The 10,453-nt window shown below is 37.0% G+C and overlaps 1 long non-coding RNA gene across 2 annotated transcripts; it reads right to left on the reverse strand.

Annotated features, from left to right (window-relative positions):
• Nucleotides 1-6,830: 6,830 nt before the first annotated feature.
• LOC146158074 (uncharacterized) lies at nt 6,831-9,836 on the reverse strand. Of its 2 annotated transcripts, XR_014494693.1 has the most exons (3): nt 9,188-9,836; nt 8,123-8,173; nt 6,831-7,106 (listed from the first exon to the last, which is right to left on the reverse strand). It is a non-coding gene; the product is annotated as an uncharacterized LOC146158074 (long non-coding RNA). The 2 variants fall into 2 exon arrangements; XR_014494694.1 differs by lacking the exon at nt 8,123-8,173.
• Between the last annotated feature and the right edge of the window lie 617 nt (nt 9,837-10,453).

The following is a 10,453-nucleotide window of genomic DNA, read 5'->3' on the forward strand; positions in this document are numbered from 1 at the left end:
AAAGCCACACAAAGACAAATGTAAGACTGGCGGTTACTTTGCTCCTTCTATATTGCTAAACTTTTAGTTCATTCTGCCTAATTCTTATAATTATTTTCTTTTTGAAATTCTACACGGCGACCCCCCAAGACAATCCCTTGCGACCCCCTGGCTGCGAACCACTGCAATAAGATATACTAAGTATAATTTCAAATATCGTTCAGTTGCTGAGACGTGCAATTTAAAGTAACAGTTAAATTAGCACATATTTTGAGTCCGGATAAAAAAGTTAAAATTATACGATCGCTTAAAATTGAATTAAAATTAAATTTACATTAGATAATTAGGCTACCCGGAAATTAATAAGTCTCAATTGTACAATAACCACACCTAGCCTGACCTTCAAAATGACCTTGATTAAATGGCGATGGGAGAAAACTTATTGTTTTGTTAAATGCAAATAATGAAAGTGCTGAGAAAGGCGTGCTGGTATGGTGGAAATTTGTCTAATGAGAAAAGTTGTTCTCTCAGTTGAAGCAGTGGTCGGCAAACTTTTATTGTCGCGGCCCACCGTAGCCTTTTTCACAGCTATACACTGCTGGAATGAAATTCTGCGAAACCTTTTTACAGTTTGCTATTATTTCCTAGCGAAAACATAAGTGCTACTGATATAAAAATATGTTTTACTCCAGTGAGTGCTTATACAATCAAAATTAGGTAAAAATATTGGTTTCTTAGGGTGGTAGGGGAAACGCGATGTTTCTAGGAATGTTTATCGTTATGCAAACATTTTATCGTTATGTAGTGAAAGTATTACCGTGTTTTACGGACCATAAGGAGCAATCTAAATCCATTTTTTTCCTCATAAATTGATCGTGCGTCTTATAAGCCGGTGCGCCTAATGTATGGATCAAGTACGGTGTAGTGCTTTATTGCCTACACTCAAAACCAGTACCGACACTATTATCATATAAATAAACCACCGTCTAACACAATAAACTACGGTAAAAGCAACTTGCGACTACTTGCGACCCCACGTTGCGTCTGATCGACAGGCGACGGCTGGCGACCACATGGCCGCCGAACCAACGTTGGGTTGCAATGGGAGACGAAAAAAGGAGCGCGGAGAAAAAGTGGGAGGAGTAGGAGAAAGAGCGGAGCGGCCACGCGGCTGAAGTCTCGCAACTAAACATTCCGAAACCTTATAAGAGAAAGCCGAGTGGTAGCAGGCGTTCAAATATAGATGGAAGAACCATACAAGGAGAGTTGGCCAAATATGGCTGCGCATACCAACGGTTTTTGAATGCTATATAAGAATGGCTGTTGACAGAACCTACACACAACTTTCAAGGTATCTCATCTGAAGGAAGAGCTGCTATAATAGAAGAATGCTTCAACTTGGCGTTTCAATTCTAGTTTTACTGCAAGCTTGCAATGCGCTTGCCTACGGACAAGTCCAGTCCAACGACTTCTTGGTGTGCAAACCAATTGGCAGCTTGTTCGAGATGCAACAATCCAACACCGGGGGGGACTCGACAACCATGAGGGGAAGTCCAGGACCTCCAGGCCGGAGAGGCCCGAGAGGCTTAGCTGGCCCGATTGGCGCCACAGGACCACAACCAACTGTTGATTGGAACAGAATTGAACAAAAAATCGACCAGAAAATTAAAGGTAAGATTTTTCAGTCAAATTAATTTGATAAACGTAAATATATATTTTTTGGTTTTAGTAAGTATTGTTTTTATGTTTCAGAATTGTCCCAATGCCCTGGCGTTGTATTCAACGGATCTTGCTATTGGCTTCCACATACTGTTGCATCTCGAAAGGATGGAAAAGGCAAAGCTGCAGCAGAACGTCTTTGTCAGTTTCACAACGGAACTCTGGTTGATATTGAAAGCCAGCAAATGTACGAGACGCTGTATTCGTACATCCAGCGGGCCTGGAATATGTACGTGGACCAACCAACTTACACTGCCGTAAAAGTTTGGTTGGCGTCAACTTACGAGGTGGGTGATTCTAACTTGAAACTTACTAAATGTTGCGGTTCATGCTAATATATAAATGCGTTTTATAGTTAAAACAATACGACTTCAAACGGTAATGCATCTGCATTTGTGTAAAGTGAAAATCCACTAAAAACTCTAAAATTTACTGAATTTTGAAAGACAATTAGGAACACTTCGATTTAAACCACGCACTGTTGAATAAAGAACGTTTTGGCGTCGTTAGTTACTCGTTTTTTTCAGTTCTTATTTCGGGTTTATGCAAAACTTTTGAAAATGCTTAGCTGTTATTTTTGGCATATCAAAAAGACAAAAACTTAAAAAATGCTAAAAAAAGACGCGGGTTATTTTTAAAATGTGTTTAGTAAAGTTTAGTATAGACCTGGACAAACTACGACCCGCCAAGCAATTTAATCCGGCCCGCGCCTCATTTTTTGTAAAATACATTAGAAAAACACAAAATTAACTTTTAATTGTGACGCCCCCCTATATCTGTGCTCGATGCGTCACGCTATCCCTTTTCTACACTATTTTATGCTTTCCATGTGGCCTGCGGTAAAAACAAATTACCTAACCCTGGTTTAGTTGTTTAAATAAGTTCATAAAAATAGCAAAGAGCTATTATACTATAAAAAAGCCATCGCGGTATTTTCAAATCACCACCAAAAAAACACGCATCTACTAATAATACATTTGTCTAATTCGGAGGTTTACTACTATCTAAAAGCAAAATCGAAGTTGAATCAACCTTACACGTTTAACGTGTATCGCATAGTGCTCTAATACAAATTTAACACATTACAGTTAAATTGATGTTGGATGTAATTTAAAACTAAGTTTCGATGAGGTTAATTTAAAACTAAACAACAATTTCAAAAAGATTATTGCAGTATTTGTTAGTTTGTATAATTTTTCGGCATTTTCGCATTTTGTAAACGATGTTGACCTAACGTGTAAATTTTACCTAAATTTTGACCTTGTTTGGCAAGTTAAATAATCGCCCTAATCATTACATTGTGGCAGGCAAAATAAATTCCCGCTTTTTTGCACAGAATGGAGAGATGCGAAGTTCAACTGGTGGAAGTGTTTACGTGCGTTGGCGTCAGGGATGGCCATCAGGTTCGGGTCAAGCAGTGATTTGGCTTATTGCTACAAACCCAACAAGGGGGTCTGATATTGGCATGTATAATCCTGCAAATCTCAACTTCCAACGGCCTGTTGCGTTTTGTCGTATTAAAACATCAAACTAATATCATTGATCAACTATAATAAATACAAGAAGATTTTCTCCACAATATGCTTGCCTGCAAAACAATTTCTACTTCGATTTTGAACTCTAAGAAACCCCAACGTATACCGTCTTTTGGTATATATAAATTTTATTTTTTACACTTCAGTAACAAATCGAGTCAGTTGATTTTTGCGTTTTTGCTTAAATTTAGAGCAACAAATCAGATTCTATAATGTTTTTTTTCTTTTGTGCACTATTGAACCTTACAGATGATTGACAGGAGGCATGCTGTCGCGCGACAATAATATGGCGTTTATTAACCACTTGCTTGTCGCATTTTGAGCAGTAAAGTGCTTTGATCGTTTCAAGTGCTTGCTTTGTTTTGTGCATTATTGAACCTTACAGATGATTGACAGGAGGCGTGCTGTCGCGCGACAATAATATGGCGTTTATTAACCACTTGCTTACCGCATTTTGAGCAGTAAAGTGCTTTGATCGTTTCAAGTGCTTGCTTTGTTTTGTGCATTATTGAACCTTACAGATGATTGACAGGAGGCGTGCTGTCGCGCGACAATAATATGGCGTTTATTAACCACTTGCTTACCGCATGTTGAGCAGTAAAGTGCTTTGATCGTTTCAAGTGCTTGCTTTGTTTTGTGCACTATTGAACCTTACAGATGATTGACAGGAGGCGTGCTGTCGCGCGACAATAATATGGCGTTTATTAACCACTTGCTTACCGCATTTTGAGCAGTTAAGTGCTTTGATCGTTTCAAGTGCTTGCTTTGTTTTGTGCATTATTGAACCTTACAGATGATTGAAAGGAGGCATGCTGTCGCGCGACAATAATATGGCGTTTATTAATTCACTTGCTTACCGCATTTTGAGCAGTAAAGTGCTTTGATCGTTTCAAGTGCTTGCTTTGTTTTGTGCATTATTGAACCTTACAGATCATTGACAGGAGGCATGCTGTCGCGCGACAATAATATGGCGTTTATTAACCACTTGGTTACCGCATTTTGAGCAGTAAAGTGCTTTGATCGTTTCAAGTGCTTGCTTTGTTATGTGAATTATACAATGTAAATAAACACTAATGACTTCTGACTGAGGTAATAGTTTTATTAAAGTTCCATCCGCCTAAACATGCTCAGAGCAGTTTAGAAATGTCTAAACAACATCAAAAAACTTTGCAATAAATAAACAAATAACGTACTCAATAACGTAAACACCCGATTGTTTAAAAACTTGCAAATTAGGCAAAACAATATTTAGTAATCAGGGGTTCTTAAACGCGTAGACCACTGTAGGCAAAAAAAATTAAAAAATGACGTCATAAATTGACGACACAATGCAAGAAGACTTAATAGTGAGGTTGATTGGTCAAGGCAAATTAGTTTAATGAGACTTGTAATTAACTACGCTGCTTCAAAGTATTGAATGTGTTAAATTGGAGCTTATTGCAGGCAAAACTTCTTTCAGTTATATAAAACTTTTCAGTTATATATTGAGTAGGCAAAACATCTTACAGTTATAGGTTTTGTTAATATGTTTTTTTCACTATTTATAGCAGCGGTTCCAAAAACTTTTATAAAATTTTTCCTGGTGGACCCGTTGCAATTGTTTTTAAAATTCGCGGCCCTATAAAAAATCAAGGGTCAGTTGACCCATGTTTCTTGTAGTAGTACACTAATGCAGTCTCGAATCTTTCTAATGTAACAACACTCTAACAAATACGATTCGCTGATAGCAGTTAATACGACATAGTAGATACTTTATGATGTCATAAGAAACACCATAAAGCACGCTATATGATGGAATAATAAAGACAATAATGATGACAGATAATAATGTTTAAAGCATACACTAGTGTTTAAATACATTTGCTAACGCCTAATGTTGAAAGACAAGAGTAATTCTCCTTTCGGACCCTCTAAAACTGCTCTACGGACCCCAGTTTGGGAACAGCTGATTTATAGCCTACGTGAAACACAGAGGCTACTCGCGTTTTTGTTTTGTGATAATAAGACGTATTTCCTTTTTTACTGTTTATCGATTACGATAAATGAGAAAGCGAACTTGTTTTAAATATATTAAGTATTAAACTAGCAAAATCTTTAATTAAGCGACTTTTGTAGCTTTGTAATGTCACAAAACTGTAAAAAATATTTATTAGTCTTGTAATTACCAATAATAAAAATGTTGGAATTTTGACAATTAGGTAATCCGAAAGTCACTTATCTCTGTCTACAAATGATGCACAAAAGACAATTTAAAAAAATATTCCCACGAATAGTAAAATCAATCAGCGTTTAAAAACTTGGCAAACCTTTCGCCACCAAGATTTTGCCCAAAATTCGAAAGTCACTTAATTATCTCTCTCTGTCTACACCAGTGGTTCTCAAACTGGGGTCCGCGAGACAATTTTCTGGGACCGCGAAGCACCTAACAAAAAAATCAACACGATTGTCGTAAAGAAGATAATTTTTTGAGCAATAAAATTTTCAGGCAACTTACATTTTCAAACCAAGCTGATTAGTTGTACATTTACGTTATTGCACGCTTGAAGTTGAATTGTCCATTGTGACGTCATAGTGTTGTTTTGTGCTAGTGAGAATTACGTTTTTACAGCTTCCTTCGCTGTCACTGTGAGCTGTACGGTCAAGGTTTTAAAACTGTTCGTGATTGCTAGACTCAAATAAAGTGATTCGTTAATTAGAGGTTAACATAACTGATAGGAAAGAAGCCAGTGCATCTGTCCCATTGATACAATTAAAAACAATGTGTTATTTTTAGTTTATTTGTGGATATTTTTAAGGACCGTGAGCAATTAAAAAATTGCTCGGGGACCGTTGTGTATTTTTTTAACAAAAGTTTGAGGACCACTGGTCTACACAATGACGCACACAAGACAACTGTAAACATTTAAAAAAGTAAAACAAGTCCGAAAAGCGAATGTCAAATCCTGGAACCGACACGACTTTCGAGCTTACAGCGCCGCTAAAAAACTAGACACCCCTATACCAAGAGTTCAGTCACTCATTCATAGTGAGATTAGATAACTGTAAACATTTAGAAAAAAACAGTCCAGAGGGTTAAAGCCACACGCAAAAAAGGCCACACGTTAAAGAATAATTTAATCAAAAAGAGTAGGCAAATTTTTCGGCATGCACATTTTACCCAATTTCTAAAGTAACTTATCTCTGTTTACAAAATGACGTAGGCCTACAAAAGATAACTGTAAACGTTTCAAAAATTAAAAAAAAAACAGTCCGAGAAGTGAATGTCAAATCTTGTAACCGACACGGCTTTCGAGTTCAGCGCTACGGCCAAAAAAAACAAGACGCCCTTATACCAAGAGTACAGCCACTCTTTATAGTAAGATTGGAAAGTCCCCTATCTCTGTTCACAAAATGCTGCACAAAAAATAACCTAGATATTTAGAAAAACAGTCAATAGGGTTAAAGCCACACGTCAAAAATAAGAATCAAAAATTGTAGGCAAACTTTTCGCCACCCAAATTTTAGCCAAATTAGAAGGTCACTTCTCGCTCTGTTTACAAAATGATGCACAAATGACAACTGTAAACATTTCAAAAATAAAAAAAAATAGTCCGAAAAGCGAATGTCAAATCCTGGAACCGACACGGCTTTCGAGTTCAGCGCTACGGCCCAAAAAAACTAGCCGCCCTTATGCCAAGAGTTCAGTCACACTCATTCATAGTAAGAGAGGCTCCATTGTTTATAGCGCTCGCGCTGCGGCGGCGGTTACGCCTGGACGGCTAGGTTTGTCTTCCTGTGCCAGTCTTGCGCCGAACTTGTTTGATTTGCCGCGGTTTGATCTAGCGCTGTGGCACTGCTGGCCAGTCTAGGCCAAATAAGGCACGTTTTCTTGAGCTAGGGCGATCAAATTTGACGTTAAACAACAAGTTTGGCGCTGGAATAGAATCCTACAACTTTTTTTACAGTTCAAAACGAATTGTCAAAATTGGAATTGCAAGAAAGTAATAATACCACTTGACCCACCCGAACTCTAACTCACACCTTAAACTTGAATAATGTAAGCAATAAACCCTCGGACGAAAATGTGGTAAGATTCTAGATCAGCGCCCAATGTTTGGTTTACTTTCGAGTCTTTTAAATCGCGTTTCAACCTTTTTGGTTTTTTTTCTGTTAGTTTACGCGTTATAGCTAGCATTTTGACTTTTTGCTGTTGGTTAGTTGATAAAAGCGGTTTTTAAGGCTAAACTTGGTTTCAATGCGTTGAGAAATTGGCGACAACTGTGGTTTTTGCGTGGAGTTTTACCGCAAAATATGGCTGGATGATTGATCGTCTGGCTGAGCATTTAAACGTAGTATTTGAGCATTGCTTTACCGAATTAAGCTCGCTGGTTTAAATGTCCTACATATTTGAAAGCGCGAACTTGTTGTTATATCAATATTTGTCTAGTTTTTAGGAGAGAAAAAATTACTTTCCTGTTCATCGCTTTAAGCCAAGATATATCCTAATCCTTTTGCCTATGTTTTTATGATTGTTTGTCGTCATTCACACTTCTTATTTAACACGTGTTACTATGTACTTGTTTACAATTCGCGTGTTTACAATTCCCTTGTATAATTATGTTAAGTTTAACAAGTCAATATGGCACGGATAAAAATGTAGAAATTAACGGCGCTCTTTCACTATTGTACGTGAAAATTAACAAAAATTGAGGGTGGGTCAAGTTATTATTAATAATAAACATAATATTACTTGACCCACCCTCACCCAAACGCTAACCCTAACCCAAACAATATGCGTTGTGGTATGCGGTATTATTGTTATTAACTTACAATCTAAGTTATACTTTTCAAAATGTAATTGTATGTGGTTTTAGCTTTGTAATTTTTTGCTATTAATTAAAACACATTACCTTCCTAAATGAAGTTTGTATCATAATGGTTGAAGGTTGTTGTAGATAGGCCTATACACAAGTTTAAAATAACACTTTATTCATTAAAAAAAATGAATTTCAGTTTATCGAAACGTTTAAAATGCTACCTACTTAAGTATAGGCTTTGGTATTCTTAGTATTTTTTAAATACAGACTGTTTTACCTTACTGCAAAGTCTACTTTTTGTCAAATTAGGTATTTTTTCAGATCGAAGATGTTTATAGATAATAAGTTATTTGTGCTGTTTTGTGCTTTTTTGTTATTTCAATTAGCACAATGCCGAAAAAAGAGACAAATGAAAGAAATGGAATACTCCATAGACTAGTGTTTAAATACATTTGCTAAAGCCTAATATTGAAAGACAAGAGTAATTCTCCTTGCGGATCCTCTGAAACTGCTCTACGGACCCCAGTTTGGGAACAGCTGAATTATAGCCTACGTGAAACACAGAGGCTACTCGCGTTTTTGTTTTGTGATAATAAGACGTATTTCCTTTTTTACTGTTTATCGATTACGATAAATGAGAAGACCAACTTGTTTCAAATATATTAAGTATTAAAATTGGAAAATCTTTAATTAAGCGACTTTTGTAGCTTTGTAATGTCACAAAACTGTAAAAAACATGTATTACTTGATCTTTTCCATACAAAAACATCATCGGAAAAATCGTTTAATATGAAGTTATTTATTTTTCTGTATAACGTTTACTGGTACATTGTAAGTTGCACATTGAGCGATAGTGCACAATGTGCACTTAATCGTCACATATCGCAAGTGCACATTGTGCACCTTCAAATGTGCACCGAACTGTGCAGATATCGCAAGTGCACATTGTGTGCACAATGTTTTGGTTTTGAGTCGTGTTGCTTTTTCAGGTGGTAGTTTATAAAATGTACATGTTAAAGTCTTACAAGTACAACAAATACATAAAAAACTTACTTCTTATTTAATGGCATAACCTAAAGTGTGTGGATAATAGAGCAAAAAAAATACAAAATTAGAATCTTATAGGCACAATCTTTAGTTTTCATGCAGACAAAATACCTGAATGATGCTTTTTGTCCGTTTCTTTAGCAGGTAGGTTCTGTACATTAGGGTGGTTGTCTGCTGCCATAGCCCCATTTTGACAGGGCAGCAGTTTGAAACAGTAATTTAACACAATCTAGGTTGCAGCCTTTCAACACAAAACAGCAGCTCAGTGAAAATAAATTAATAAGTTATTAACTCTTCAAATCCAATATAGCTAAACTAGGGACTGGCGTAGAACCCTACAATTTTTACTGGCGTAGAACCCGACTTTAGCGTAGAGAGTTCGTAGGGAGGTGTAAGAAGGCTGCTGGCTCTGAAGACGAGAGCCGACGGCTGCCTAAGTCACTTACAAGTTCTTAATCCGACTCCAAAGGAGCAGGCCGCTAGAATACCTGTCCTTAACTTCTTGTACTCTAGGCAAAGACAATCCACTCAGTAGATAACTGCTCTTTGAGTATATTCACAAATCTCAGAAACACAGCGATAAACAGAGCGGTGATTCAAGCTGCTAATCAGTAAGACGTATCAAATAGAATGAATTGTGAAATGCGGAAAAGGCAATTCGCAAGGCGCGGCGGTCACACATCAGTGGACAACGGTCACGTGTTTAGTGACGTAAAAGTAGGATAACTGCTACACCTACAAGTAACGTTTTAAAATTAAAATTGCAAGGAAGAAGTAAATAAGACAGAATAAATACAATAATAATACTTGACCCACCCGAACACAGGTGTATTCTCCAATCTCCTTTACCTTTCTCATTAATAATTATGGAGAATTCTTTAAAATCGAGAAAGAAATGTACAAAAACTGTAGCTGTGTCCCAAATTTGAAGAGGTCCAACCGTCTGTATTTGTTATTTACTGTGTTCGTTGTGCATGTGACAAATGCCTGTTTAAGTCGTTTTGGTATATTTCCTTTCCCTGCATCCTGCTCGTTAACTGGCCAGTTTTAATCCTCAACGCATTCGCTTTGAATGCAACGTTAGTCGTGTCCTTTCTACTGCACAACAGTCAACGATGCGCTCCTTACTGGCAACACGTGTTTTTACTGCCCTGTAAGCTCTTTTATTGAAAGCGAGCTATGCTAAATTATGTGAATGTACAATAAATCTAGAAGCGACCTGACAGTATGCTCTTTAAATTACAATGGCAGTTTGTTTTAGTTTCGATTTAGTGGAGTTCAGATAGCACGGTGGCCATGTCCCCCTGTTGAAATATACATTGGAGACCCCGACTGAGATATGAACATGCAAATAAATCCTTCTGAATAAAATTTTAT

Source organism: Ascidiella aspersa, chromosome 3 (genome assembly GCF_963924565.1).
Source record: "Ascidiella aspersa chromosome 3, kaAscAspe10.2, whole genome shotgun sequence".
NCBI lineage: Eukaryota > Metazoa > Chordata > Ascidiacea > Phlebobranchia > Ascidiidae > Ascidiella > Ascidiella aspersa.